Below are 27123 nucleotides of genomic sequence, written 5' to 3' on the forward strand. Positions count from 1 at the left end.
TGCAGGACGCAGACCACCGCCCCCGGACCGACGGCGCATCATACCGCCCAGTCCGCGTAACAGCGGCCCGGCGCGAGCCAACGCGCCTGGGCGGCCGGCGCGAGCTACACCTCGTGTATCTCGCGCCGGCGGCAGGGCGCGGGCGACCGCTGGGCCATCTGTTGGCGGCGCGGCGAACAACAGCCGCAGTGCGCTGGGCCCGAGCGCCAGGCCGGCGCGAGCTACACCTCGAGACGCCCGGCCGGCGCGGGCTACACCGGCCACCCCTACGACCACTGCGCCATCTGGTAGCGATCGTCGGGCACCCAGTCCGCGTAACAGCGGTCCGGGGCGAGCCGGCGCGTCCGGTCAGCCGGCGCGAGCTACACCCCGTGTTTCTCGCGCCGGCGGCGGGCCGCTGGCGACCGCCGGGCCATCTGTTGGCGGCGCGGCGAACACCAGCCGCGGTGCGCCCGACCCGAGCGCCAGGCCGGCGCAAGCTACACCGGCCCCTGCTGCTACCGCTGCGCCACCTGTCACCAGCGCGGCGACCGAGAGCAGCACTGAGCGGCCCACGCCAGATGGCAGCACGGCACCACCACCGACGCAGACGACGGAGCGGCGCGACGTGAACGGAGGGACTGCAGCTGCGTCTCCGAGAACTGGCAGCAAGAAGAGGAGACGCCGACGCCGTAACAACCGGCCCAGTCCCAACCTCCCGCCGCAAGGCTCCCGTCCTACACCAGACCTGACAGGCCCCCCTGTACCCTCCGAACAGGGCGCAACTGAGGCAGCTCCGCCCCCCCCTCCCCCGGCCGACACTCGGCTAACGGAGAGGCAGCGGCGCTGGCTGGCGGCCCTGGAGAGCGTCCACAACCAACCGTGGGACGCATTCGTCGCGGTCGTCGAGGACTTCATCTCCGAGATCGCCGAGACGAAGCCACAACGCCAGGCAGCCGGAGGTCGACAGGATGGGCCACCAGCAGCAGCGCACCGCGGCCAGGGCCGCGCCGACGCTGCTGCCAATCCCCCTCCCCCTGCCCCTACACGCGGCCGCGGTGGGCGGCGCGGTGGACGTGGCGCACGGCGCGCGGCGGCCGCCGAGCGTCGGTACGACGCGAATGCAGCGTCTGAGATTCAGAAGCTGTACCGCGCGGACCGGCGTAAGGCGATGCAGCGCGTCCTTGGCGAGACGTCGCCGTACTGCCAAATCGATGGCAACGTGCTCACGGAGCACTTTAAGGTAATATATTCTAAATCCGACTTTTCCGTTACAGATGCACCAGCTGCTGTCCCGGACTTTGCCGCCACCACGCCTCCTGATGTCAGCGAGGACGTCCTGCTGCCGATCACACCTTCAGAGGTGCAACAGCGGCTCCAGAAGGCGAGCAATACTGCTCCTGGGGCAGACGGAGTCACGTACTCGGACTTGCGACGTGAGGATCCTGGCTGCCACGTGCTAGCTAAGATCTTCTCGCGCTGCTGGAATGAGCGGAAGACTCCGGTGCAGTGGAAAATATCCACTACCGTCCTCATCCATAAGAAAGGGGACGTCTCGGACGTGACAAACTGGCGGCCTTTAGCATTGAGCTCTACTATCTCTAAGCTCTTTGCTGCAATCGTTGCGGACCGCACTTCTCTCTGGGCGGAGCGGTTGAACCTGCTCTCCCCAGAACAGAAGGGCTTCCGCACGTTTGAAGGCTGCTACGAGCACAACTTCATTGTGCAGACGGCAATTGATGATGCAAGGCGCAGGGGAGGCCAAGCATGCTTTGCTTGGCTTGATCTAGCGAATGCTTTCGGTTCAGTGCCTCACGCTCACCTCCTTGGAGTACTGAGCAGGATGGGACTACCAGAGCAATTGCATCAGCTAATTGCCGATATGTACGATGGTTGCTCCACCCGCGTCCGTACATCTGACGGACTAACGGAGGAGATAGAGATCCAGGCGGGCGTCAAGCAGGGCTGTCCACTGTCGCCCATCGTCTTTAATCTCGCGCTCGAGCCGGTACTTCGCGCCGCAACCTCGCTCAGAAATGAGTGTGGTATTCCGCTTAGCGGCGTCAGTGTGAGTGCACTGGCGTATGCGGACGATATCGTGCTTCTGGCGCGGGATTCAGAGGCGATGCAGACGCTCCTCAATGTTGTGGGTGAGGCGGCGACGTGGGCCGGGCTTACCTTCAAGCCGTCGAAGTGTGCCACGCTTCACATCCGCCGTCGGCAGACACTAGGCTCGGTATTCACCCTGCAAGGGGGAGAACCAGCCGTGCTCGGTGCGGGTGACGCCTACCTCCATCTTGGCGTCCCCACCGGGTACAAAGTCACGCAGACGCCAACGGATGCGATCGCGGCAATTCGACGCGACTTGCAGCACCTGGACGCTTCCCTGCTGGCTCCCTGGCAGAAGATTGACGCTGTGCGTGTCTTCCTCCTCCCTAGGCTTGACTTTGTCATGCGGGGCGGAGCGGTACGCAAGGGGCCGCTATCTGCACTCGACAAGGCAGTGAAAGCGGCTGTCAAATCTTGGCTGTTCCTCCCACAGCGTGCGTCCACTGAACAGCTCTACCTCGCGCTGGGAGAGGGAGGATGCGGCCTGACGCCGCTCGCGGACGCTGCGGACATCTCGACGATCGTCCACGGCTTCCGCATGCTGCACTGCGACGACGCCACCGTCCGAGACATCGCCTGGGCCACTCTATCTACGGCCGCGCGCCGCCGACTGGGGAGGGAGCCGAGTCGTTCCGACTTGGCCACCTACCTTAGCGGCAGCACTGAGGGTGACCTCGCACGCGACGGTGGTGACATCCAGTCACTGTGGACGCGCGTCAGGAACGCCACAAGGCGCCTAGCGCCGCGTGGCGTCACCTGGCGCTGGAGTGAACTGCTTTCCGAGTTGCAGGTGGAGGTCGGCGGCCGGCCCGCCATCGCTGACGACGCGGAACACGGCGGCATCGGAGGGGTGACGCAGCCGGCCACGGAGGCGACGGCGACCGGGACTACACGACACCTCGAAGATGGCGGCGATGGACCGCAGCACGATGATGACAGCGTGGGACGCATCGTCAACACTGGCGTCGAGCATGTCCGGGTGGGAGGGGGCGCCAAACGTCTTCTCTCGCGGACGCTCCGCGAGTGTCTGAGACAGCGCCTGCGCCACATCCTACTCAGGAAACCGGACCAGGGGAAGGTGTTCGAGTGCACCAGGGAGTCCACAGCGTCCAACCACTTCATAGCGGGAGGCAAATACACCCGCTTCGCAGACTGGCGCTTTATCCATCGCGCCAGGCTCGGAGTCGTGCCTCTGAACGGTTGTCGCCGCTTTGATGGGCGGGCAAACAACAACAAAGCCTGCCGACGCTGTGGCCACAACAACGAGACGCTCCCGCACGTGATTAACGCGTGCATGGTGCACTCAGCAGCCCTGCAGTATCGTCACAACGCGGTCCTCAACCGCCTCGCGACAGCAGTCGCTGGGCGGCCAAGAAGAGGAAACACTGCTGTTCCTGACATCAGGATCAACCAAACCGTCATAGGGGACAGCAGTGGGCTGCGTCCGGACCTCGTAATAACTGACGAGGCCGCGAAGACTGTGACCATCGTCGATGTGACGATCCCCTTCGAGAATAGGCGGATCGCGCTCGACAACGCTCGGCAACTGAAGCAGATAAAGTACGCCGACGTTGCGCGCGGATTAGCCGCTCGCGGCTATTCCGTCACTGTCGACGCCCTGGTTGTTGGCAGTCTGGGGGCGTGGGACCGCCAGAACGATGCAGTGCTTCGGCACCTAGGCATCGCTAGCCGCTACTGCCAACTGATGCGGCGGCTGATGGTGTCTGACACCATCAAGTGGTCCCGCGACATTTACGTGGAACACATTACTGGCCACCGCCAGTATGTGTCCCCCTAGACTGTGGCATGCTCTGACGTCAGGCTGCGAGACCCTCGAGACTGCAGTCGTCGGAGAACTTCGAGGTCGGTGCCTTCGTGACGTCGGCGTCGAGATTCTCCTCCACGACGCGGGATCTGCGGCGCTACACCATCTTCGCGCCGCACTGCAGCAGTGCCGAGTCAGTAGCGGTGCGTGCGGTGCTGCCTGGTGCCCCTCCCTCCGTGGTGTCCGCCGAATATGGCCCCCACCTCGGTTGGCGCGGTGCTAGGCGGCGCCAAACGTGTGCCTACTGCCCGGCAGTCTCCAGCCAGCGTGGGAAGCAACGCCCTCCTGCCACGACACCCCGGTGACGTCTGCCGCAAGGCGGACAGAGGGGAGAAGTCCGGCTGTGTGTGACCCGCCTGCGTGCGTGGCACACCAGCCGCTGGCAGCCGTGCATGTGCAGTGTGCTGTCAGGGCATGGAGATGAATGAAATAAAACAAAATAGCTCCTAAAACTAGTTCCAAACTTTCCCCGGTCTGAAATATCTAAGGCCGCGCCTACCGCGGGATTAATCTTAAGGTAATATACTTAAGCATCCGCGCCTAACGCGGCCTTCCAATATTTAAGTAGTGGGCTTACCCCACGAGTTAGAATAAGGTTCAATTACTTAAGTGCGGTTAGAACCGTTTTTCTAAATTTAATTTTATCTAAACTTAATAAATTTGTAAAACTCGCATTGTATAGAGTCATGAATATTCTTTCTTAAATTTATACTTCATAAAACTGTAACTAAGAATTATCTCGGAAAATAAAAATCTGTTCTTATCAGCTTAATATCTGATACGTCCTGCATCGCAGGACCAGAATATTAAACTCATTTTTGGCTCATGACGGAGTGCTAGGGGCTTGCTCCACCTCTGTCGCGGGTTGGCCCGGCATTGCAGTACCGCCGGGATCGGCCCACCTAAAATTAATTAAAACACAGCCTGAAATGGGTTAATATTCTGCAGTGATCAGATATTCCGCTGGTAGCAAAACTTGTTGTGGTTGTCGATTTGCCCAGTAGTTAGCTGCTTTCACACCACGATTTCTTGTAATTAATTTAACATCATCTTATGTTTTTTTTTTTTGCGGTTAGCCGGTCCGCTCTTGCAGCCGCATTACACTAGGCTGGTAATTTATGTGGCCACAGAAGAGTGCCTTCGGATGCCTCGTTGGCGTCACATATGGTCCGGCCACAGATAATTTTAATTACATTTTTTGGAGTTATATCCTTAGCTCCTCGCGAACGTCGTCGTCGCCGCCGCACGCACGCAGAATACGTGTGTACACACGTACGCAGTAGGCAGTGGACGATGTAAGCACTCGGCTAGGTGTAGCTCGCGCCGGCCTCGCGCCGGTGTAGCTCGCGCCGGCCTGGCGCTGCTGTGGGGCGGCCTCACGGCTTCTCCACTGCCCTGGCAGCTAGCGGCGTTCAAATGGGAGTCGCGGTTTACTGTTCGACATGGAGGGTAGTACTGGGCTGGTGACGAGTGCTCCCGTGAATTGTCTTTCCTCCAGCACTTGCTTTTGCGGTGTTTTCGACGGTCGCCAGTTGCCATATCGGCCCGTACCACCGTGTGTCACTCCCACATGTGGAGCGCACACGCTGCAAGCATTTAGGCCCTTCGGCTGCGGTTTTTCCTTATCGCTTCTCGGCCTTTTGGCTAAGATCAAAGTGTAGTATCTGTTCTTATCAGCTTAATGTGAGCTCATATGGACTGATTACTGCACCGGGAAGCGGTCGCGCTTATTCTCCTGTTTCAGGTCCGCGACCTGAACGATGGAGCTTGTGGTGACGCTGCCGGCGGAGGTCTTCCGCTGCCGGATCTGCTTCGTCACCAAGGCTGCCGGGAGACCAACTTTTGGGGAGTACAAGGACCACTCGGCCCTTCTCCGCCACTACAGGAGGCTGCACGACCCGGAAACGGTTCCCGTTTTCGAGTGTCAGTTTTGCGGCCGACGCGACCCGCGGCTGAAGACGCTGCGGCTACACCAGCGGCTCTGCAATGCAGACTCCGCAACCCCCGGCGCTGCCAGTCGGGGGAGAGTGAGTATGGGACACGATGCCGTGTCTGGCTCTCTGGGGCACCCAGAGAGGTCAGCCGGCGGGAGGTCACAGGCGAGGGCCCCCGAAGCTAGTAGGACAGGCCCTTCGTCCTTAGTTAGTGCTGGGCGCAAGCCACAGGCGAAAGCGGCTCGGGAAGCTAGTACCATAGGCCGCCTAGCCTTAGATAATAGAGAGGGGCTATGGCCACAGCCCAGTCCGGTCCCCGAAGCTAGTAGGACAGACCGGCTGGACTTAGGTTTAACATACGCGGCGGTCCTGACCCGCAGCAGCGTGGTGGGCTCACAGGCTGCCTTGCCCTCACCCTGTGTGAGTGTGCAGGCGTCTGCGACGCCCAGGACGGCGGTGGTTGCCACCCCCGCGTCGTGTGTACTCTGTGTGCGCACGCCGAGGAGGTCTGGCATCCCCCTGCCGACACGCTCCGCGACGTCAACCGCGTCGCCACGAGTGCCGAGCGCAAGCTCGGGAGGTGAAGGCAGCACGCTGCCGACGCCTGCCGCCGAACGCGTCGCTCCGGCCAGAGGCGCTGTGTCCGGCATGGGCCGCGGCTCGCCGCCGCCCGCGCCGGCCACTGCGCCCAGTGGCGTACGCTGGCCACGTCGTGCGGCTGCCGCAGGCGCCTCCCGCCCGCCATCTGTCGGGAGCGTGGGTACTGGCCTGGGACTGCCGCCCGCATTCGCTACGCCGCCAACAGGTGGCTCTGCGGTGCGGGTGGGCAGTGGCAGGCAGGCTGCCTCGCTCGCCGCGACCGTTGGTGTTGTCATTCACGGCGCAGCCGCGCCGCCGGTTGACGCACCAAAGGCCGCGCGCCCGGCGGATGCACCGGATGGTGTGGTGCTTGTGCGGTCGCAGACGTACACGCGCCGCGTTTCCTCTGCCCTGCCGGCGGTTACGTCGAGTGACGCCCGTCACTCCGTCTCCGCTCAGGCAGGGAGTGCTATTAACTCAAAAGCTCCTGTTGCAGATCATGAGTGGCACGTAGTCACCCCAAGGAGGGACAGACGCCGTGCTGCAGGACGCAGACCACCGCCCCCGGACCGACGGCGCATCATACCGCCCAGTCCGCGTAACAGCGGCCCGGCGCGAGCCAACGCGCCTGGGCGGCCGGCGCGAGCTACACCTCGTGTATCTCGCGCCGGCGGCAGGGCGCGGGCGACCGCTGGGCCATCTGTTGGCGGCGCGGCGAACAACAGCCGCAGTGCGCTGGGCCCGAGCGCCAGGCCGGCGCGAGCTACACCTCGAGACGCCCGGCCGGCGCGGGCTACACCGGCCACCCCTACGACCACTGCGCCATCTGGTAGCGATCGTCGGGCACCCAGTCCGCGTAACAGCGGTCCGGGGCGAGCCGGCGCGTCCGGTCAGCCGGCGCGAGCTACACCCCGTGTTTCTCGCGCCGGCGGCGGGCCGCTGGCGACCGCCGGGCCATCTGTTGGCGGCGCGGCGAACACCAGCCGCGGTGCGCCCGACCCGAGCGCCAGGCCGGCGCAAGCTACACCGGCCCCTGCTGCTACCGCTGCGCCACCTGTCACCAGCGCGGCGACCGAGAGCAGCACTGAGCGGCCTACGCCAGATGGCAGCACGGCACCACCACCGACGCAGACGACGGAGCGGCGCGACGTGAACGGAGGGACTGCAGCTGCGTCTCCGAGAACTGGCAGCAAGAAGAGGAGACGCCGACGCCGTAACAACCGGCCCAGTCCCAACCTCCCGCCGCAAGGCTCCCGTCCTACACCAGACCTGACAGGCCCCCCTGTACCCTCCGAACAGGGCGCAACTGAGGCAGCTCCGCCCCCCCTTCCCCCGGCGGACACTCGGCTAACGGAGAGGCAGCGGCGCTGGCTGGCGGCCCTGGAGAGCGTCCACAACCAACCGTGGGACGCATTCGTCGCGGTCGTCGAGGACTTCATCTCCGAGATCGCCGAGACGAAGCCACAACGCCAGGCAGCCGGAGGTCGACAGGATGGGCCACCAGCAGCAGCGCACCGCGGCCAGGGCCGCGCCGACGCTGCTGCCAATCCCCCTCCCCCTGCCCCTACACGCGGCCGCGGTGGGCGGCGCGGTGGACGTGGCGCACGGCGCGCGGCGGCCGCCGAGCGTCGGTACGACGCGAATGCAGCGTCTGAGATTCAGAAGCTGTACCGCGCGGACCGGCGTAAGGCGATGCAGCGCGTCCTTGGCGAGACGTCGCCGTACTGCCAAATCGATGGCAACGTGCTCACGGAGCACTTTAAGGTAATATATTCTAAATCCGACTTTTCCGTTACAGATGCACCAGCTGCTGTCCCGGACTTTGCCGCCACCACACCTCCTGATGTCAGCGAGGACGTCCTGCTGCCGATCACACCTTCAGAGGTGCAACAGCGGCTCCAGAAGGCGAGCAATACTGCTCCTGGGGCAGACGGAGTCACGTACTCGGACTTGCGACGTGAGGATCCTGGCTGCCACGTGCTAGCTAAGATCTTCTCGCGCTGCTGGAATGAGCGGAAGACTCCGGTGCAGTGGAAAATATCCACTACCGTCCTCATCCACAAGAAAGGGGACGTCTCGGACGTGACAAACTGGCGGCCTTTAGCATTGAGCTCTACCATCTCTAAGCTCTTTGCTGCAATCGTTGCGGACCGCACTTCCCTCTGGGCGGAGCGGTTGAACCTGCTCTCCCCAGAACAGAAGGGCTTCCGCACGTTTGAAGGCTGCTACGAGCACAACTTCATTGTGCAGACGGCAATTGATGATGCAAGGCGCAGGGGAGGCCAAGCATGCTTTGCTTGGCTTGATCTAGCGAATGCTTTCGGTTCAGTGCCTCACGCTCACCTCCTTGGAGTACTGAGCAGGATGGGACTACCAGAGCAATTGCACCAGCTAATTGCCGATATGTACGATGGTTGCTCCACCCGCGTCCGTACATCTGACGGACTAACGGAGGAGATAGAGATCCAGGCGGGCGTCAAGCAGGGCTGTCCACTGTCGCCCATCGTCTTTAACCTCGCGCTCGAGCCGGTACTTCGCGCCGCAACCTCGCTCAGAAATGAGTGTGGTATCCCGCTTAGCGGCGTCAGTGTGAGTGCACTGGCGTATGCGGACGATATCGTGCTTCTGGCGCGGGATTCAGAGGCGATGCAGACGCTCCTCAATGTTGTGGGTGAGGCGGCGACGTGGGCCGGGCTTACCTTCAAGCCGTCGAAGTGTGCCACGCTTCACATCCGCCGTCGGCAGACACTAGGCTCGGTATTCGCCCTGCAAGGGGGAGAACCAGCCGTGCTCGGTGCGGGTGACGCCTACCTCCATCTTGGCGTCCCCACCGGGTACAAAGTCACGCAGACGCCAACGGATGCGATCGCGGCAATTCGACGCGACTTGCAGCACCTGGACGCTTCCCTGCTGGCTCCCTGGCAGAAGATTGACGCTGTGCGTGTCTTCCTCCTCCCCAGGCTTGACTTTGTCATGCGGGGCGGAGCGGTACGCAAGGGGCCGCTATCTGCACTCGACAAGGCAGTGAAAGCGGCTGTCAAATCTTGGCTGTTCCTCCCACAGCGTGCGTCCACTGAACAGCTGTACCTCGCGCTGGGAGAGGGAGGATGCGGCCTGACGCCGCTCGCGGACGCTGCGGACATCTCGACGATCGTCCACGGCTTCCGCATGCTGCACTGCGACGACGCCACCGTCCGAGACATCGCCTGGGCCACACTATCTACGGCCGCGCGCCGCCGACTGGGGAGGGAGCCGAGTCATTCCGACTTGGCCACCTACCTTAGCGGCAGCACTGAGGGTGACCTCGCACGCGACGGTGGTGACATCCAGTCACTGTGGACGCGCGTCAGGAACGCCACAAGGCGCCTAGCGCCGCGTGGCGTCACCTGGCGCTGGAGTGAGCTGCTCTCTGAGTTGCAGGTGGAGGTCGGCGGCCGGGACGCCATCGCTGGCGACGCGGAACACGGCGGCATCGGAGGGGTGACGCAGCCGGCCACGGAGGGGACGGCGCCTGCGACTACACGACACCTCGATGATGGCGGCGATGGACCGCAACACGATGATGACAGCGTGGGACGCAACGTCAACACTGGCGTCGAGCATGTCCGGGTGGGAGGGGGCGCCAAACGTCTCCTCTCGCGGACGCTCCGCGAGTGTCTGAGGCAGCGCCTGCGCAACCTCCTACTCAGGAAACCTGACCAGGGGAAGGTGTTCGAGTGTACCAGGGAGTCCACAGCGTCCAACCACTTCATAGCGGGAGGCAAATACACCCGCTTCGCAGACTGGCGCTTTATCCATCGCGCCAGGCTCGGAGTCGTGCCTCTGAACGGTTGTCGCCGCTTTGATGGGCGGGCAAACAACAACAAAGCCTGCCGACGCTGTGGCCACAACAACGAGACGCTCCCACACGTGATCAACGCGTGTATGGTGCACTCAGCAGCCCTGCAGTATCGCCACAACGCGGTCCTCAACCGCCTCGCGACAGCAGTCGCTGGGCGGCCAAGAAGAGGAAACGCTGCTGTTCCTGACATCAGGATCAACCAAACCGTCATAGGGGACAGCAGTGGGCTGCGTCCGGACCTCGTAATAACTGACGAGGCCGCGAAGACTGTGACCATCGTCGATGTGACGATCCCCTTCGAGAATAGGCGGATCGCGCTCGACAACGCTCGGCAACTGAAGCAGATAAAGTACGCCGACGTTGCGCGCGGATTAGCCGCTCGCGGCTATTCCGTCACTGTCGACGCCCTGGTTGTTGGCAGTCTGGGGGCGTGGGACCGCCAGAACGATGCAGTGCTTCGGCACCTAGGCATCGCTAGCCGCTACTGCCAACTGATGCGGCGGCTGATGGTGTCTGACACCATCAAGTGGTCCCGCGACATTTACGTGGAACACATTACTGGCCACCGCCAGTATGTGTCCCCCTAGACTGTGGCATGCTCTGACGTCAGGCTGCGAGACCCTCGAGACTGCAGTCGTCGGAGAACTTCGAGGTCGGTGCCTTCGTGACGTCGGCGTCGAGATTCTCCTCCACGACGCGGGACCTGCGGCGCTACACCATCTTCGCGCCGCACTGCAGCAGCGCCGAGTCAGTAGCAGTGCGTGCGGTGCTGCCTGGTGCCCCTCCCTCCGTGGTGTCCGCCGAATATGGCCTCCACCTCGGTTGGCGCGGTGCTAGGCGGCGCCAAACGTGTGCCTACTGCCCGGCAGTCTCCAGCCAGCGTGGGAAGCAACGCCCTCCTGCCACGACACCCTGGTGACGTCTGCCGCAAGGCGGACAGAGGGGAGAAGTCCGGCTGTGTGTGACCCGCCTGCGTGCGTGGCACACCAGCCGCTGGCAGCCGTGCATGTGCAGTGTGCTGTCAGGGCATGGAGATGAATGAAATAAAACAAAATAGTTCCTAAACTAGATCCAAACCTCCCCCGGTCTGAAATATCTAAGGCCGCGCCTACCGCGGGATTAATCTTAAGGTAATATACTTAAGCACCCGCGCCTAACGCGGTCTTCCAATATTTAAGTAGTGGGCTTAACCCACGAATTAGAATTAAATTCAACTATTTAAGTGCGGTTAGAACCGTCTACTATATATTTCAATTTAATTTTCATTAAATTTGTAAAACTCGATTTGTATAGAGTCATGAATATTCTTTCTTAAAATTATACTTCTTAAAACTGTAACTAAGAATTATCTCGGAAAATAAAAATCTGTTCTTATCAGCTTAATATCTGATACGTCCTGCATCGCAGGACCAGAATATTAAACTCATTTTTGGCTCATGACGGAGTGCTAGGGGCTTGCTCCACCTCTGTCGCGGGTTGGCCCGGCATTGCAGTACCGCCGGGATCGGCCCACCTAAAATTAATTAAAACATAGCCTGAAATGGGTTAATATTCTGCAGTTATCAGATATTCCGCTGGTAGCAAAACTTGTTGTAGTTGTCGATGTGCCCAGTAGTTAGCTGCTTACACACCACGATTTCTTGTAATTAATTTGACATTATCTTACGAACTTTATTTATTTATTTATTTATTTATTTATTTATTTATTTTTTTTTTTTTGCGGTTAGCCAGAACGCTCTTGCAGCCGCATTACACTAGGCTGGTAATTTATGTGGCCACAGAAGAGTGCCTTCGGATGCCTCGTTGGCGTCACATATGGTCCGGCCACAGATAATTTTAATTACATTTTTTGGAGTTATATCCTTAGCTCCTCGCGAACGTCGTCGTCGCCGCCGCACGCACGCAGAATACGTGTGTACACACGTACGCAGTAGGCAGTGGACGATGTAAGCACTCGGCTAGGTGTAGCTCGCGCCGGCCTCGCGCCGGTGTAGCTCGCGCCGGCCTGGCGCTGCTGTGGGGCGGCCTCACGGCTTCTCCACTGCCCTGGCAGCTAGCGGCGTTCAAATGGGAGTCGCGGTTTACTGTTCGACATGGAGGGTAGTACTGGGCTGGTGACGAGTGCTCCCGTGAATTGTCTTTCCTCCAGCACTTGCTTTTGCGGTGTTTTCGACGGTCGCCAGTTGCCATATCGGCCCGTACCACCGTGTGTCACTCCCACATGTGGAGCGCACACGCTGCAAGCATTTAGGCCCTTCGGCTGCGGTTTTTCCTTATCGCTTCTCGGCCTTTTGGCTAAGATCAAAGTGTAGTATCTGTTCTTATCAGCTTAATATCTGATACGTCCTGCATCGCAGGACCAGAATATTAAACTCATTTTTGGCTCATGACGGAGTGCTAGGGGCTTGCTCCACCTCTGTCGCGGGTTGGCCCGGCATTGCAGTACCGCCGGGATCGGCCCACCTAAAATTAATTAAAACACAGCCTGAAATGGGTTAATATTCTGCAGTGATCAGATATTCCGCTGGTAGCAAAACTTGTTGTGGTTGTCGATTTGCCCAGTAGTTAGCTGCTTTCACACCACGATTTCTTGTAATTAATTTAACATCATCTTATGTTTTTTTTTTTTGCGGTTAGCCGGTCCGCTCTTGCAGCCGCATTACACTAGGCTGGTAATTTATGTGGCCACAGAAGAGTGCCTTCGGATGCCTCGTTGGCGTCACATATGGTCCGGCCACAGATAATTTTAATTACATTTTTTGGAGTTATATCCTTAGCTCCTCGCGAACGTCGTCGTCGCCGCCGCACGCACGCAGAATACGTGTGTACACACGTACGCAGTAGGCAGTGGACGATGTAAGCACTCGGCTAGGTGTAGCTCGCGCCGGCCTCGCGCCGGTGTAGCTCGCGCCGGCCTCGCGCCGGTGTAGCTCGCGCCGGCCTGGCGCTGCTGTGGGGCGGCCTCACGGCTTCTCCACTGCCCTGGCAGCTAGCGGCGTTCAAATGGGAGTCGCGGTTTACTGTTCGACATGGAGGGTAGTACTGGGCTGGTGACGAGTGCTCCCGTGAATTGTCTTTCCTCCAGCACTTGCTTTTGCGGTGTTTTCGACGGTCGCCAGTTGCCATATCGGCCCGTACCACCGTGTGTCACTCCCACATGTGGAGCGCACACGCTGCAAGCATTTAGGCCCTTCGGCTGCGGTTTTTCCTTATCGCTTCTCGGCCTTTTGGCTAAGATCAAAGTGTAGTATCTGTTCTTATCAGCTTAATATCTGATACGTCCTGCATCGCAGGACCAGAATATTAAACTCATTTTTGGCTCATGACGGAGTGCTAGGGGCTTGCTCCACCTCTGTCGCGGGTTGGCCCGGCATTGCAGTACCGCCGGGATCGGCCCACCTAAAATTAATTAAAACATAGCCTGAAATGGGTTAATATTCTGCAGTTATCAGATATTCCGCTGGTAGCAAAACTTGTTGTAGTTGTCGATGTGCCCAGTAGTTAGCTGCTTACACACCACGATTTCTTGTAATTAATTTGACATTATCTTACGAACTTTATTTATTTATTTATTTATTTATTTATTTATTTATTTTTTTTTTTTTGCGGTTAGCCAGAACGCTCTTGCAGCCGCATTACACTAGGCTGGTAATTTATGTGGCCACAGAAGAGTGCCTTCGGATGCCTCGTTGGCGTCACATATGGTCCGGCCACAGATAATTTTAATTACATTTTTTGGAGTTATATCCTTAGCTCCTCGCGAACGTCGTCGTCGCCGCCGCACGCACGCAGAATACGTGTGTACACACGTACGCAGTAGGCAGTGGACGATGTAAGCACTCGGCTAGGTGTAGCTCGCGCCGGCCTCGCGCCGGTGTAGCTCGCGCCGGCCTGGCGCTGCTGTGGGGCGGCCTCACGGCTTCTCCACTGCCCTGGCAGCTAGCGGCGTTCAAATGGGAGTCGCGGTTTACTGTTCGACATGGAGGGTAGTACTGGGCTGGTGACGAGTGCTCCCGTGAATTGTCTTTCCTCCAGCACTTGCTTTTGCGGTGTTTTCGACGGTCGCCAGTTGCCATATCGGCCCGTACCACCGTGTGTCACTCCCACATGTGGAGCGCACACGCTGCAAGCATTTAGGCCCTTCGGCTGCGGTTTTTCCTTATCGCTTCTCGGCCTTTTGGCTAAGATCAAAGTGTAGTATCTGTTCTTATCAGCTTAATGTGAGCTCATATGGACTGATTTCTGCACCGGGAAGCGGTCGCGCTTATTCTCCTGTTTCAGGTCCGCGACCTGAACAATGGAGCTTGTGGTGACGCTGCCGGCGGAGGTCTTCCGCTGCCGGATCTGCTTCGTCACCAAGGCTGCCGGGAGACCGACTTTTGGCGAGTACAAGGACCACTCGGCCCTTCTCCGCCACTACAGGAGGCTGCACGACCCGGAAACGGTTCCCGTTTTCGAGTGTCAGTTTTGCGGCCGACGCGACCCGCGGCTGAAGACGCTGCGGCTACACCAGCGGCTCTGCAATGCAGACTCCGCAACCCCCGGCGCTGCCAGTCGGGGGAGAGTGAGTATGGGACACGATGCCGTGTCTGGCTCTCTGGGGCACTCAGAGAGGTCGGCCGGCGGGAGGTCACAGGCGAGGGCCCCCGAAGCTAGTAGGACAGGCCCTTCGTCCTTAGTTAGTGCGGGGCGAAAGCCACAGGCGAAAGCGGCCCGGGAAGATAGTACCACAGGCCGCCTAGCCTTAGATAATAGAGAGGGGCTATGGCCACAGCCCAGTCCGGTCCCCGAAGCTAGTAGGACAGACCGGCTGGACTTAGGATTAACATACGCGGCGGTCCTGACCCGCAGCAGCGTGGTGGGCTCACAGGCTGCCTTGCCCTCACCCTGTGTGAGTGTGCAGGCGTCTGCGACGCCCAGGACGGCGGTGGTTGCTACCCCCGCGTCGTGTGTACTCTGTGTGCGCACGCCGAGGAGGTCTGGCATCCCCCTGCCGACACGCTCCGCGACGTCAACCGCGTCGCCACGAGTGCCGAGCGCAAGTTCGGGAGGTGAAGGCAGCACGCTGCCGACGCCTGCCGCCGAACGCGTCGCTCCGGCCAGAGGCGCAGTGTCCGACAAAGGCCGCGGCTCGCCGCTGCCCGCGCCGGCCATTGCACCCAGTGGCGTACGCTGGCCACGTCGTGCGGCTACCGCAGGCGCCTCCCGCCCGCCATCTGTCGGGAGCGTGGGTACCGGCCTGGGACTGCCGCCCGCATTCGCTACGCCGCCAACAGGTGGCTCTGCGGTGCGGGTGGGCAGTGGCAGGCAGGCTGCCTCGCTCGCCGCGACCGTTGGTGTTGTCATTCACGGCGCAGCCGCGCCGCCGGTTGACGCACCAAAGGCCGCGCGCCCGGCGGATGCACCGGATGGTGTGGTGCTTGTGCGGTCGCAGACGTACACGCGCCGCGTTCCCTCTGCCCTGCCGGCGGTTACGTCGAGTGACGCCCGTCACTCCGTCTCCGTTCAGGCAGGGAGTGTTATTAATAAAAAAGTTTCTGCTACAGATAATGAGTGGCACGTAGTCACCCCACGGAGGGACAGACGCCGTGCTGCAGGACGCAGACCACCGCCCCCGGACCGACGGCGCATCATTCCGCCCAGTCCGCGTAACAGCGGCCCGGCGCGAGCCAACGCGCCTGGGCGGCCGGCGCGAGCTACACCTCGTGTATCTCGCGCCGGCGGCAGGGCGCGGGCGACCGCTGGGCCATCTGTTGGCGGCGCGGCGAACAACAGCCGCAGTGCGCTGGGCCCGAGCGCCAGGCCGGCGCGAGCTACACCTCGAGACGCCCGGCCGGCGCGGGCTACACCGGCCACCCCTACGACCACTGCGCCATCTGGTAGCGATCGTCGGGCACCCAGTCCGCGTAACAGCGGTCCGGGGCGAGCCGGCGCGTCCGGTCAGCCGGCGCGAGCTACACCCCGTGTTTCTCGCGCCGGCGGCGGGCCGCCGGCGACCGCCGGGCCATCTGTTGGCGGCGCGGCGAACACCAGCCGCGGTGCGCCCGACCCGAGCGCCAGGCCGGCGCAAGCTACACCGGCCCCTGCTGCTACCGCTGCGCCACCTGTCACCAGCGCGGCGGTCGAGAGCAGCACTGAGCGGCCCACGCCAGATGGCAGCACGGCACCACCACCGACGCAGACGACGGAGCGGCGCGACGTGAACGGAGGGACTGCAGCTGCGTCTCCGAGAACTGGCAGCAAGAAGAGGAGACGCCGACGCCGTAACAACCGGCCCAGTCCCAACCTCCCGCCGCAAGGCTCCCGTCCTACACCAGACCTGACAGGCCCCCCTGTACCCTCCGAACAGGGCGCAACTGAGGCAGCTCCGCCCCCCCCTCCCCCGGCCGACACTCGGCTAACGGAGAGGCAGCGGCGCTGGCTGGCGGCCCTGGAGAGCGTCCACAACCAACCGTGGGACGCATTCGTCGCGGTCGTCGAGGACTTCATCTCCGAGATAGCCGAGACGAAGCCACAACGCCAGGCAGCCGGAGGTCGACAGGATGGGCCACCAGCAGCAGCGCACCGCGGCCAGGGCCGCGCCGACGCTGCTGCCAATCCCCCTCCCCCTGCCCCTACACGCGGCCGCGGTGGGCGGCGCGGTGGACGTGGCGCACGGCGCGCGGCGGCCGCCGAGCGTCGGTACGACGCGAATGCAGCGTCTGAGATTCAGAAGCTGTACCGCGCGGACCGGCGCAAGGCGATGCAGCGCGTCCTTGGCGAGACGTCACCGTACTGCCAAATCGATGGCAACGTGCTCACGGAGCACTTTAAGAAGATCTACGCTAAATCTGACTTTTCTGTTGCAGATGCACCAGCTGCTGTCCCGGACTTTGCCGCCACCACGCCTCCTGATGTCAGCGAGGAGGTCCTGCTGCCGATCACACCTTCAGAGGTGCAACAGCGGCTCCAGAAGGCGAGCAATACTGCTCCTGGGGCAGACGGAGTCACGTACTCGGACTTGCGACGTGAGGATCCTGGCTGCCACGTGCTAGCTAAGATCTTCTGGCGCTGCTGGAATGAGCGGAAGACTCCGGTGCAGTGGAAAATATCCACTACCGTCCTCATCCATAAGAAAGGGGACGTCTCGGACGTGACAAACTGGCGGCCTTTAGCATTGAGCTCTACTATCTCTAAGCTCTTTGCTGCAATCGTTGCGGACCGCACTTCTCTCTGGGCGGAGCGGTTGAACCTGCTCTCCCCGGAACAGAAGGGCTTCCGCACGTTTGAAGGCTGCTACGAGCACAACTTCATTGTGCAGACGGCAATTGATGATGCAAGGCGCAGGGGAGGCCAAGCATGCTTTGCTTGGCTTGATCTAGCGAATGCTTTCGGTTCAGTGCCTCACGCTCACCTCCTTGGAGTACTGAGCAGGATGGGACTACCAGAGCAATTGCATCAGCTAATTGCCGATATGTACGATGGTTGCTCCACCCGCGTCCGTACATCTGACGGACTAACGGAGGAGATAGAGATCCAGGCGGGCGTCAAGCAGGGCTGTCCACTGTCGCCCATCGTCTTTAATCTCGCGCTCGAGCCGGTACTTCGCGCCGCAACCTCGCTCAGAAATGAGTGTGGTATTCCGCTTAGCGGCGTCAGTGTGAGTGCACTGGCGTATGCGGACGATATCGTGCTTCTGGCGCGGGATTCAGAGGCGATGCAGACGCTCCTCAATGTTGTGGGTGAGGCGGCGACGTGGGCCGGGCTTACCTTCAAGCCGTCGAAGTGTGCCACGCTTCACATCCGCCGTCGGCAGACACTAGGCTCGGTATTCGCCCTGCAAGGGGGAGAACCAGCCGTGCTCGGTGCGGGTGACGCCTACCTCCATCTTGGCGTCCCCACCGGGTACAAAGTCACGCAGACGCCAACGGATGCGATCGCGGCAATTCGACGCGACTTGCAGCACCTGGACGCTTCCCTGCTGGCTCCCTGGCAGAAGATTGACGCTGTGCGTGTCTTCCTCCTCCCTAGGCTTGACTTTGTCATGCGGGGCGGAGCGGTACGCAAGGGGCCGCTATCTGCACTCGACAAGGCAGTGAAAGCGGCTGTCAAATCTTGGCTGTTCCTCCCACAGCGTGCGTCCACTGAACAGCTCTACCTCGCGCTGGGAGAGGGAGGATGCGGCCTGACGCCGCTCGCGGACGCTGCGGACATCTCGACGATCGTCCACGGCTTCCGCATGCTGCACTGCGACGACGCCACCGTCCGAGACATCGCCTGGGCCACTCTATCTACGGCCGCGCGCCGCCGACTGGGGAGGGAGCCGAGTCGTTCCGACTTGGCCACCTACCTTAGCGGCAGCACTGAGGGTGACCTCGCACGCGACGGTGGTGACATCCAGTCACTGTGGACGCGCGTCAGGAACGCCACAAGGCGCCTAGCGCCGCGTGGCGTCACCTGGCGCTGGAGTGAACTGCTTTCCGAGTTGCAGGTGGAGGTCGGCGGCCGGCCCGCCATCGCTGACGACGCGGAACACGGCGGCATCGGAGGGGTGACGCAGCCGGCCACGGAGGCGACGGCGACCGGGACTACACGACACCTCGAAGATGGCGGCGATGGACCGCAGCACGATGATGACAGCGTGGGACGCATCGTCAACACTGGCGTCGAGCATGTCCGGGTGGGAGGGGGCGCCAAACGTCTTCTCTCGCGGACGCTCCGCGAGTGTCTGAGACAGCGCCTGCGCCACATCCTACTCAGGAAACCGGACCAGGGGAAGGTGTTCGAGTGCACCAGGGAGTCCACAGCGTCCAACCACTTCATAGCGGGAGGCAAATACACCCGCTTCGCAGACTGGCGCTTTATCCATCGCGCCAGGCTCGGAGTCGTGCCTCTGAACGGTTGTCGCCGCTTTGATGGGCGGGCAAACAACAACAAAGCCTGCCGACGCTGTGGCCACAACAACGAGACGCTCCCGCACGTGATTAACGCGTGCATGGTGCACTCAGCAGCCCTGCAGTATCGTCACAACGCGGTCCTCAACCGCCTCGCGACAGCAGTCGCTGGGCGGCCAAGGAGAGGAAACGCTGCTGTTCCTGACATCAGGATTAACCAAGCCGTCATAGGGGACAGCAGTGGGCTGCGTCCGGACCTCGTAATAACTGACGAGGCCGCGAAGACTGTGACCATCGTCGATGTGACAATCCCCTTCGAGAATAGGCGGATTGCGCTCGACAACGCTCGGCAACTGAAGAGGATAAAGTACGCCGACGTTGCGCGCGGATTAGCCGCTCGCGGCTATTCCGTCACTGTCGACGCCCTGGTTGTCGGCAGTCTGGGGGCGTGGGACCGCCAGAACGATGCAGTGCTTCGGCACCTAGGCATCGCTAGCCGCTACTGCCAACTGATGCGGCGGCTGATGGTGTCTGACACCATCAAGTGGTCCCGCGACATTTACGTGGAACACATTACTGGCCACCGCCAGTATGTGTCCCCCTAGACTGTGGCATGCTCTGACGTCAGGCTGCGAGACCCTCGAGACTGCAGTCGTCGGAGAACTTCGAGGTCGGTGCCTTCGTGACGTCGGCGTCGAGATTCTCCTCCACGACGCGGGACCTGCGGCGCTACACCATCTTCGCGCCGCACTGCAGCAGTGCCGAGTCAGTAGCGGTGCGTGCGGTGCTGCCTGGTGCCCCTCCCTCCGTGGTGTCCGCCGAATATGGCCCCCACCTCGGTTGGCGCGGTGCTAGGCGGCGCCAAGCGTGTGCCTACTGCCCGGCAGTCTCCAGCCAGCGTGGGAAGCAACGCCCTCCTGCCACGACACCCCGGTGACGTCTGCCGCAAGGCGGACAGAGGGGAGAAGTCCGGCTGCGTGTGACCCGCCTGCGTGCGTGGCACACCAGCCGCTGGCAGCCGTGCATGTGCAGTGTGCTGTCAGGGCATGGAGATGAATGAAATAAAACAAAATAGTTCCTAAAACTAGTTCCAAACCTTCCCCGGTCTGAAATATCTAAGGCCGCGCCTATCGCGGGATTAATCTTAAGGTAATATACTTAAGCATCCGCGCCTAACGCGGTCTTCCAATATTTAAGTAGTGGGCTTAACCCACGAATTAGAATTAAATTCAACTATTTAAGTGCGGTTAGAACCGTCTACTATATATTTCAATTTAATTTTCATTAAATTTGTAAAACTCGATTTGTATAGAGTCATGAATATTCTTTCTTAAAATTATACTTCTTAAAACTGTAACTAAGAATTATCTCGGAAAATAAAAATCTGTTCTTATCAGCTTAATATCTGATACGTCCTGCATCGCAGGACCAGAATATTAAACTCATTTTTGGCTCATGACGGAGTGCTAGGGGCTTGCTCCACCTCTGTCGCGGGTTGGCCCGGCATTGCAGTACCGCCGGGATCGGCCCACCTAAAATTAATTAAAACACAGCCTGAAATGGGTTAATATTCTGCAGTGATCAGATATTCCGCTGGTAGCAAAACTTGTTGTGGTTGTCGATTTGCCCAGTAGTTAGCTGCTTTCACACCACGATTTCTTGTAATTAATTTAACATCATCTTATGTTTTTTTTTTTTGCGGTTAGCCGGTCCGCTCTTGCAGCCGCATTACACTAGGCTGGTAATTTATGTGGCCACAGAAGAGTGCCTTCGGATGCCTCGTTGGCGTCACATATGGTCCGGCCACAGATAATTTTAATTACATTTTTTGGAGTTATATCCTTAGCTCCTCGCGAACGTCGTCGTCGCCGCCGCACGCACGCAGAATACGTGTGTACACACGTACGCAGTAGGCAGTGGACGATGTAAGCACTCGGCTAGGTGTAGCTCGCGCCGGCCTCGCGCCGGTGTAGCTCGCGCCGGCCTCGCGCCGGTGTAGCTCGCGCCGGCCTGGCGCTGCTGTGGGGCGGCCTCACGGCTTCTCCACTGCCCTGGCAGCTAGCGGCGTTCAAATGGGAGTCGCGGTTTACTGTTCGACATGGAGGGTAGTACTGGGCTGGTGACGAGTGCTCCCGTGAATTGTCTTTCCTCCAGCACTTGCTTTTGCGGTGTTTTCGACGGTCGCCAGTTGCCATATCGGCCCGTACCACCGTGTGTCACTCCCACATGTGGAGCGCACACGCTGCAAGCATTTAGGCCCTTCGGCTGCGGTTTTTCCTTATCGCTTCTCGGCCTTTTGGCTAAGATCAAAGTGTAGTATCTGTTCTTATCAGCTTAATATCTGATACGTCCTGCATCGCAGGACCAGAATATTAAACTCATTTTTGGCTCATGACGGAGTGCTAGGGGCTTGCTCCACCTCTGTCGCGGGTTGGCCCGGCATTGCAGTACCGCCGGGATCGGCCCACCTAAAATTAATTAAAACATAGCCTGAAATGGGTTAATATTCTGCAGTTATCAGATATTCCGCTGGTAGCAAAACTTGTTGTAGTTGTCGATGTGCCCAGTAGTTAGCTGCTTACACACCACGATTTCTTGTAATTAATTTGACATTATCTTACGAACTTTATTTATTTATTTATTTATTTATTTATTTATTTATTTTTTTTTTTTTGCGGTTAGCCAGAACGCTCTTGCAGCCGCATTACACTAGGCTGGTAATTTATGTGGCCACAGAAGAGTGCCTTCGGATGCCTCGTTGGCGTCACATATGGTCCGGCCACAGATAATTTTAATTACATTTTTTGGAGTTATATCCTTAGCTCCTCGCGAACGTCGTCGTCGCCGCCGCACGCACGCAGAATACGTGTGTACACACGTACGCAGTAGGCAGTGGACGATGTAAGCACTCGGCTAGGTGTAGCTCGCGCCGGCCTCGCGCCGGTGTAGCTCGCGCCGGCCTGGCGCTGCTGTGGGGCGGCCTCACGGCTTCTCCACTGCCCTGGCAGCTAGCGGCGTTCAAATGGGAGTCGCGGTTTACTGTTCGACATGGAGGGTAGTACTGGGCTGGTGACGAGTGCTCCGTGAATTGTCTTTCCTCCAGCACTTGCTTTTGCGGTGTTTTCGACGGTCGCCAGTTGCCATATCGGCCCGTACCACCGTGTGTCACTCCCACATGTGGAGCGCACACGCTGCAAGCATTTAGGCCCTTCGGCTGCGGTTTTTCCTTATCGCTTCTCGGCCTTTTGGCTAAGATCAAAGTGTAGTATCTGTTCTTATCAGCTTAATATCTGATACGTCCTGCATCGCAGGACCAGAATATTAAACTCATTTTTGGCTCATGACGGAGTGCTAGGGGCTTGCTCCACCTCTGTCGCGGGTTGGCCGGCATTGCAGTACCGCCGGGATCGGCCCACCTAAAATTAATTAAAACACAGCCTGAAATGGGTTAATATTCTGCAGTGATCAGATATTCCGCTGGTAGCAAAACTTGTTGTGGTTGTCGATTTGCCCAGTAGTTAGCTGCTTTCACACCACGATTTCTTGTAATTAATTTAACATCATCTTATGTTTTTTTTTTTTGCGGTTAGCCGGTCCGCTCTTGCAGCCGCATTACACTAGGCTGGTAATTTATGTGGCCACAGAAGAGTGCCTCGGATGCCTCGTTGGCGTCACATATGGTCCCGGCCACAGATAATTTTAATTACATTTTTTGGAGTTATATCCTTAGCTCCTCGCGAACGTCGTTCGTCGCCGCCGCACGCACGCAGAATACGTGTGTACACACGTACGCAGTAGGCAGTGGACGATGTAAGCACTCGGCTAGGTGTAGCTCGCGCCGGCCTCGCGCCGGTGTAGCTCGCGCCGGCCTCGCGCCGGTGTAGCTCGCGCCGGCCTGGCGCTGCTGTGGGCGGCCTCACGGCTTCTCCACTGCCCTGGCAGCTAGCGGCGTTCAAATGGGAGTCGCGGTTTACTGTTCGACATGGAGGGTAGTACTGGGCTGGTGACGAGTGCTCCCGTGAATTGTCTTTCCTCCAGCACTTGCTTTTGCGGTGTTTTCGACGGTCGCCAGTTGCCATATCGGCCCGTACCACCGTGTGTCACTCCCACATGTGGAGCGCACACGCTGCAAGCATTTAGGCCCTTCGGCTGCGGTTTTTCCTTATCGCTTCTCGGCCTTTTGGCTAAGATCAAAGTGTAGTATCTGTTCTTATCAGCTTAATATCTGATACGTCCTGCATCGCAGGACCAGAATATTAAACTCATTTTTGGCTCATGACGGAGTGCTAGGGGCTTGCTCCACCTCTGTCGCGGGTTGGCCCGGCATTGCAGTACCGCCGGGATCGGCCCACCTAAAATTAATTAAAACATAGCCTGAAATGGGTTAATATTCTGCAGTTATCAGATATTCCGCTGGTAGCAAAACTTGTTGTAGTTGTCGATGTGCCCCAGTAGTTAGCTGCTTACACACCACGATTTCTTGTAATTAATTTTGACATTATCTTACGAACTTTATTTATTTATTTATTTATTTATTTATTTATTTATTTTTTTTTTTTTTTGCGGTTAGCCAAGAACGCTCTTGCAGCCGCATTACACTAGGCTGGTAATTTATGTGGCCACAGAAGAGTGCCTTCGGATGCCTCGTTGGCGTCACATATGGTCCGGCCACAGATAATTTTAATTACATTTTTTGGAGTTATATCCTTAGCTCCTCGCGAACGTCGTCGTCGCCGCCGCACGCACGCAGAATACGTGTGTACACACGTACGCAGTAGGCAGTGGACGATGTAAGCACTCGGCTAGGTGTAGCTCGCGCCGGCCTCGCGCCGGTGTAGCTCGCGCCGGCCTGGCGCTGCTGTGGGGCGGCCTCACGGCTTCTCCACTGCCCTGGCAGCTAGCGGCGTTCAAATGGGAGTCGCGGTTTACTGTTCGACATGGAGGGTAGTACTGGGCTGGTGACGAGTGCTCCCGTGAATTGTCTTTCCTCCAGCACTTGCTTTTGCGGTGTTTTCGACGGTCGCCAGTTGCCATATCGGCCCGTACCACCGTGTGTCACTCCCACATGTGGAGCGCACACGCTGCAAGCATTTAGGCCCTTCGGCTGCGGTTTTTTCCTTATCGCTTCTCGGCCTTTTGGCTAAGATCAAAGTGTAGTATCTGTTCTTATCAGCTTAATATCTGATACGTCCTGCATCGCAGGACCAGAATATTAAACTCATTTTTGGCTCATGACGGAGTGCTAGGGGCTTGCTCCACCTCTGTCGCGGGTTGGCCCGGCATTGCAGTACCGCCGGGATCGGCCCACCTAAAATTAATTAAAACACAGCCTGAAATGGGTTAATATTCTGCAGTGATCAGATATTCCGCTGGTAGCAAAACTTGTTGTGGTTGTCGATTTGCCCAGTAGTTAGCTGCTTTCACACCACGATTTCTTGTAATTAATTTAACATCATCTTATGTTTTTTTTTTTTGCGGTTAGCCGGTCCGCTCTTGCAGCCGCATTACACTAGGCTGGTAATTTATGTGGCCACAGAAGAGTGCCTTCGGATGCCTCGTTGGCGTCACATATGGTCCGGCCACAGATAATTTTAATTACATTTTTTGGAGTTATATCCTTAGCTCCTCGCGAACGTCGTCGTCGCCGCCGCACGCACGCAGAATACGTGTGTACACACGTACGCAGTAGGCAGTGGACGATGTAAGCACTCGGCTAGGTGTAGCTCGCGCCGGCCTCGCGCCGGTGTAGCTCGCGCCGGCCTCGCGCCGGTGTAGCTCGCGCCGGCCTGGCGCTGCTGTGGGGCGGCCTCACGGCTTCTCCACTGCCCTGGCAGCTAGCGGCGTTCAAATGGGAGTCGCGGTTTACTGTTCGACATGGAGGGTAGTACTGGGCTGGTGACGAGTGCTCCCGTGAATTGTCTTTCCTCCAGCACTTGCTTTTGCGGTGTTTTCGACGGTCGCCAGTTGCCATATCGGCCCGTACCACCGTGTGTCACTCCCACATGTGGAGCGCACACGCTGCAAGCATTTAGGCCCTTCGGCTGCGGTTTTTCCTTATCGCTTCTCGGCCTTTTGGCTAAGATCAAAGTGTAGTATCTGTTCTTATCAGCTTAATATCTGATACGTCCTGCATCGCAGGACCAGAATATTAAACTCATTTTTGGCTCATGACGGAGTGCTAGGGGCTTGCTCCACCTCTGTCGCGGGTTGGCCCGCATTGCAGTACCGCCGGGATCGGCCCACCTAAAATTAATTAAAACATAGCCTGAAATGGGTTAATATTCTGCAGTTATCAGATATTCCGCTGGTAGCAAAACTTGTTGTAGTTGTCGATGTGCCCAGTAGTTAGCTGCTTACACACCACGATTTCTTGTAAATAATTTGACATTATCTTACGAACTTTATTTATTTATTTATTTATTTATTTATTTATTTATTTTTTTTTTTTGCGGTTAGCCAGAACGCTCTTGCAGCCGCATTACACTAGGCTGGTAATTTATGTGGCCACAGAAGAGTGCCTTCGGATGCCTCGTTGGCGTCACATATGGTCCGGCCACAGATAATTTTAATTACATTTTTTGGAGTTATATCCTTAGCTCCTCGCGAACGTCGTCGTCGCCGCCGCACGCACGCAGAATACGTGTGTACACACGTACGCAGTAGGCAGTGGACGATGTAAGCACTCGGCTAGGTGTAGCTCGCGCCGGCCTCGCGCCGGTGTAGCTCGCGCCGGCCTGGCGCTGCTGTGGGGCGGCCTCACGGCTTCTCCACTGCCCTGGCAGCTAGCGGCGTTCAAATGGGAGTCGCGGTTTACTGTTCGACATGGAGGGTAGTACTGGGCTGGTGACGAGTGCTCCCGTGAATTGTCTTTCCTCCAGCACTTGCTTTTGCGGTGTTTTCGACGGTCGCCAGTTGCCATATCGGCCCGTACCACCGTGTGTCACTCCCACATGTGGAGCGCACACGCTGCAAGCATTAGGCCCTTCGGCTGCGGTTTTTCCTTATCGCTTCTCGGCCTTTTGGCTAAGATCAAAGTGTAGTATCTGTTCTTATCAGCTTAATATCTGATACGTCCTGCATCGCAGGACCAGAATATTAAACTCATTTTTGGCTCATGACGGAGTGCTAGGGGCTTGCTCCACCTCTGTCGCGGGTTGGCCCGGCATTGCAGTACCGCCGGGATCGGCCCACCTAAAATTAATTAAAACACAGCCTGAAATGGGTTAATATTCTGCAGTGATCAGATATTCCGCTGGTAGCAAAACTTGTTGTGGTTGTCGATTTGCCCAGTAGTTAGCTGCTTTCACACCACGATTTCTTGTAATTAATTTAACATCATCTTATGTTTTTTTTTTTGCGGTTAGCCGGTCCGCTCTTGCAGCCGCATTACACTAGGCTGGTAATTTATGTGGCCACAGAAGAGTGCCTTCGGATGCCTCGTTGGCGTCACATATGGTCCGGCCACAGATAATTTTAATTACATTTTTTGGAGTTATATCCTTAGCTCCTCGCGAACGTCGTCGTCGCCGCCGCACGCACGCAGAATACGTGTGTACACACGTACGCAGTAGGCAGTGGACGATGTAAGCACTCGGCTAGGTGTAGCTCGCGCCGGCCTCGCGCCGGTGTAGCTCGCGCCGGCCTCGCGCCGGTGTAGCTCGCGCCGGCCTGGCGCTGCTGTGGGGCGGCCTCACGGCTTCTCCACTGCCCTGGCAGCTAGCGGCGTTCAAATGGGAGTCGCGGTTTACTGTTCGACATGGAGGGTAGTACTGGGCTGGTGACGAGTGCTCCCGTGAATTGTCTTTCCTCCAGCACTTGCTTTTGCGGTGTTTTCGACGGTCGCCAGTTGCCATATCGGCCCGTACCACCGTGTGTCACTCCCACATGTGGAGCGCACACGCTGCAAGCATTTAGGCCCTTCGGCTGCGGTTTTTCCTTATCGCTTCTCGGCCTTTTGGCTAAGATCAAAGTGTAGTATCTGTT

General features: G+C 58.7%; 11 non-coding genes and 2 pseudogenes across 11 annotated transcripts; all 13 read left to right on the plus strand.

The window, feature by feature from the left end:
* The first annotated feature begins 4605 nt into the window (after nt 1-4605).
* On the plus strand, nt 4606-4820 carry LOC124752557 (annotated as a pseudogene).
* A 717-nt stretch (nt 4821-5537) lies between these two features.
* On the plus strand, nt 5538-5671 carry LOC124752568 (annotated as a pseudogene).
* A 5915-nt stretch (nt 5672-11586) lies between these two features.
* LOC124752553 lies at nt 11587-11785 on the plus strand. The gene has a single exon (XR_007012164.1). It is a non-coding gene; the product is annotated as a U2 spliceosomal RNA (small nuclear RNA).
* Nucleotides 11786-12542: 757 nt separating this feature from the next.
* On the plus strand, nt 12543-12735 carry LOC124752534. The gene has a single exon (XR_007012149.1). It is a non-coding gene; the product is annotated as a U2 spliceosomal RNA (small nuclear RNA).
* A 743-nt stretch (nt 12736-13478) lies between these two features.
* On the plus strand, nt 13479-13671 carry LOC124752535. The gene has a single exon (XR_007012150.1). It is a non-coding gene; the product is annotated as a U2 spliceosomal RNA (small nuclear RNA).
* Nucleotides 13672-14428: 757 nt separating this feature from the next.
* LOC124752561 lies at nt 14429-14616 on the plus strand. Its single transcript, XR_007012169.1, has one exon. It is a non-coding gene; the product is annotated as a U2 spliceosomal RNA (small nuclear RNA).
* A 5862-nt stretch (nt 14617-20478) lies between these two features.
* LOC124752556 lies at nt 20479-20677 on the plus strand. Its single transcript, XR_007012166.1, has one exon. It is a non-coding gene; the product is annotated as a U2 spliceosomal RNA (small nuclear RNA).
* A 743-nt stretch (nt 20678-21420) lies between these two features.
* On the plus strand, nt 21421-21613 carry LOC124752536. The gene has a single exon (XR_007012151.1). It is a non-coding gene; the product is annotated as a U2 spliceosomal RNA (small nuclear RNA).
* A 756-nt stretch (nt 21614-22369) lies between these two features.
* Nucleotides 22370-22561, plus strand: LOC124752540. The gene has a single exon (XR_007012155.1). It is a non-coding gene; the product is annotated as a U2 spliceosomal RNA (small nuclear RNA).
* Nucleotides 22562-23304: 743 nt separating this feature from the next.
* On the plus strand, nt 23305-23497 carry LOC124752537. The gene has a single exon (XR_007012152.1). It is a non-coding gene; the product is annotated as a U2 spliceosomal RNA (small nuclear RNA).
* A 763-nt stretch (nt 23498-24260) lies between these two features.
* Nucleotides 24261-24453, plus strand: LOC124752538. Its single transcript, XR_007012153.1, has one exon. It is a non-coding gene; the product is annotated as a U2 spliceosomal RNA (small nuclear RNA).
* Nucleotides 24454-25196: 743 nt separating this feature from the next.
* On the plus strand, nt 25197-25388 carry LOC124752541. Its single transcript, XR_007012156.1, has one exon. It is a non-coding gene; the product is annotated as a U2 spliceosomal RNA (small nuclear RNA).
* Nucleotides 25389-26143: 755 nt separating this feature from the next.
* Nucleotides 26144-26336, plus strand: LOC124752539. The gene has a single exon (XR_007012154.1). It is a non-coding gene; the product is annotated as a U2 spliceosomal RNA (small nuclear RNA).
* The last annotated feature ends 787 nt before the right edge of the window (nt 26337-27123 follow it).

Source organism: Schistocerca piceifrons, unplaced genomic scaffold (genome assembly GCF_021461385.2).
Source record: "Schistocerca piceifrons isolate TAMUIC-IGC-003096 unplaced genomic scaffold, iqSchPice1.1 HiC_scaffold_476, whole genome shotgun sequence".
Lineage (NCBI taxonomy): Eukaryota > Metazoa > Arthropoda > Insecta > Orthoptera > Acrididae > Schistocerca > Schistocerca piceifrons.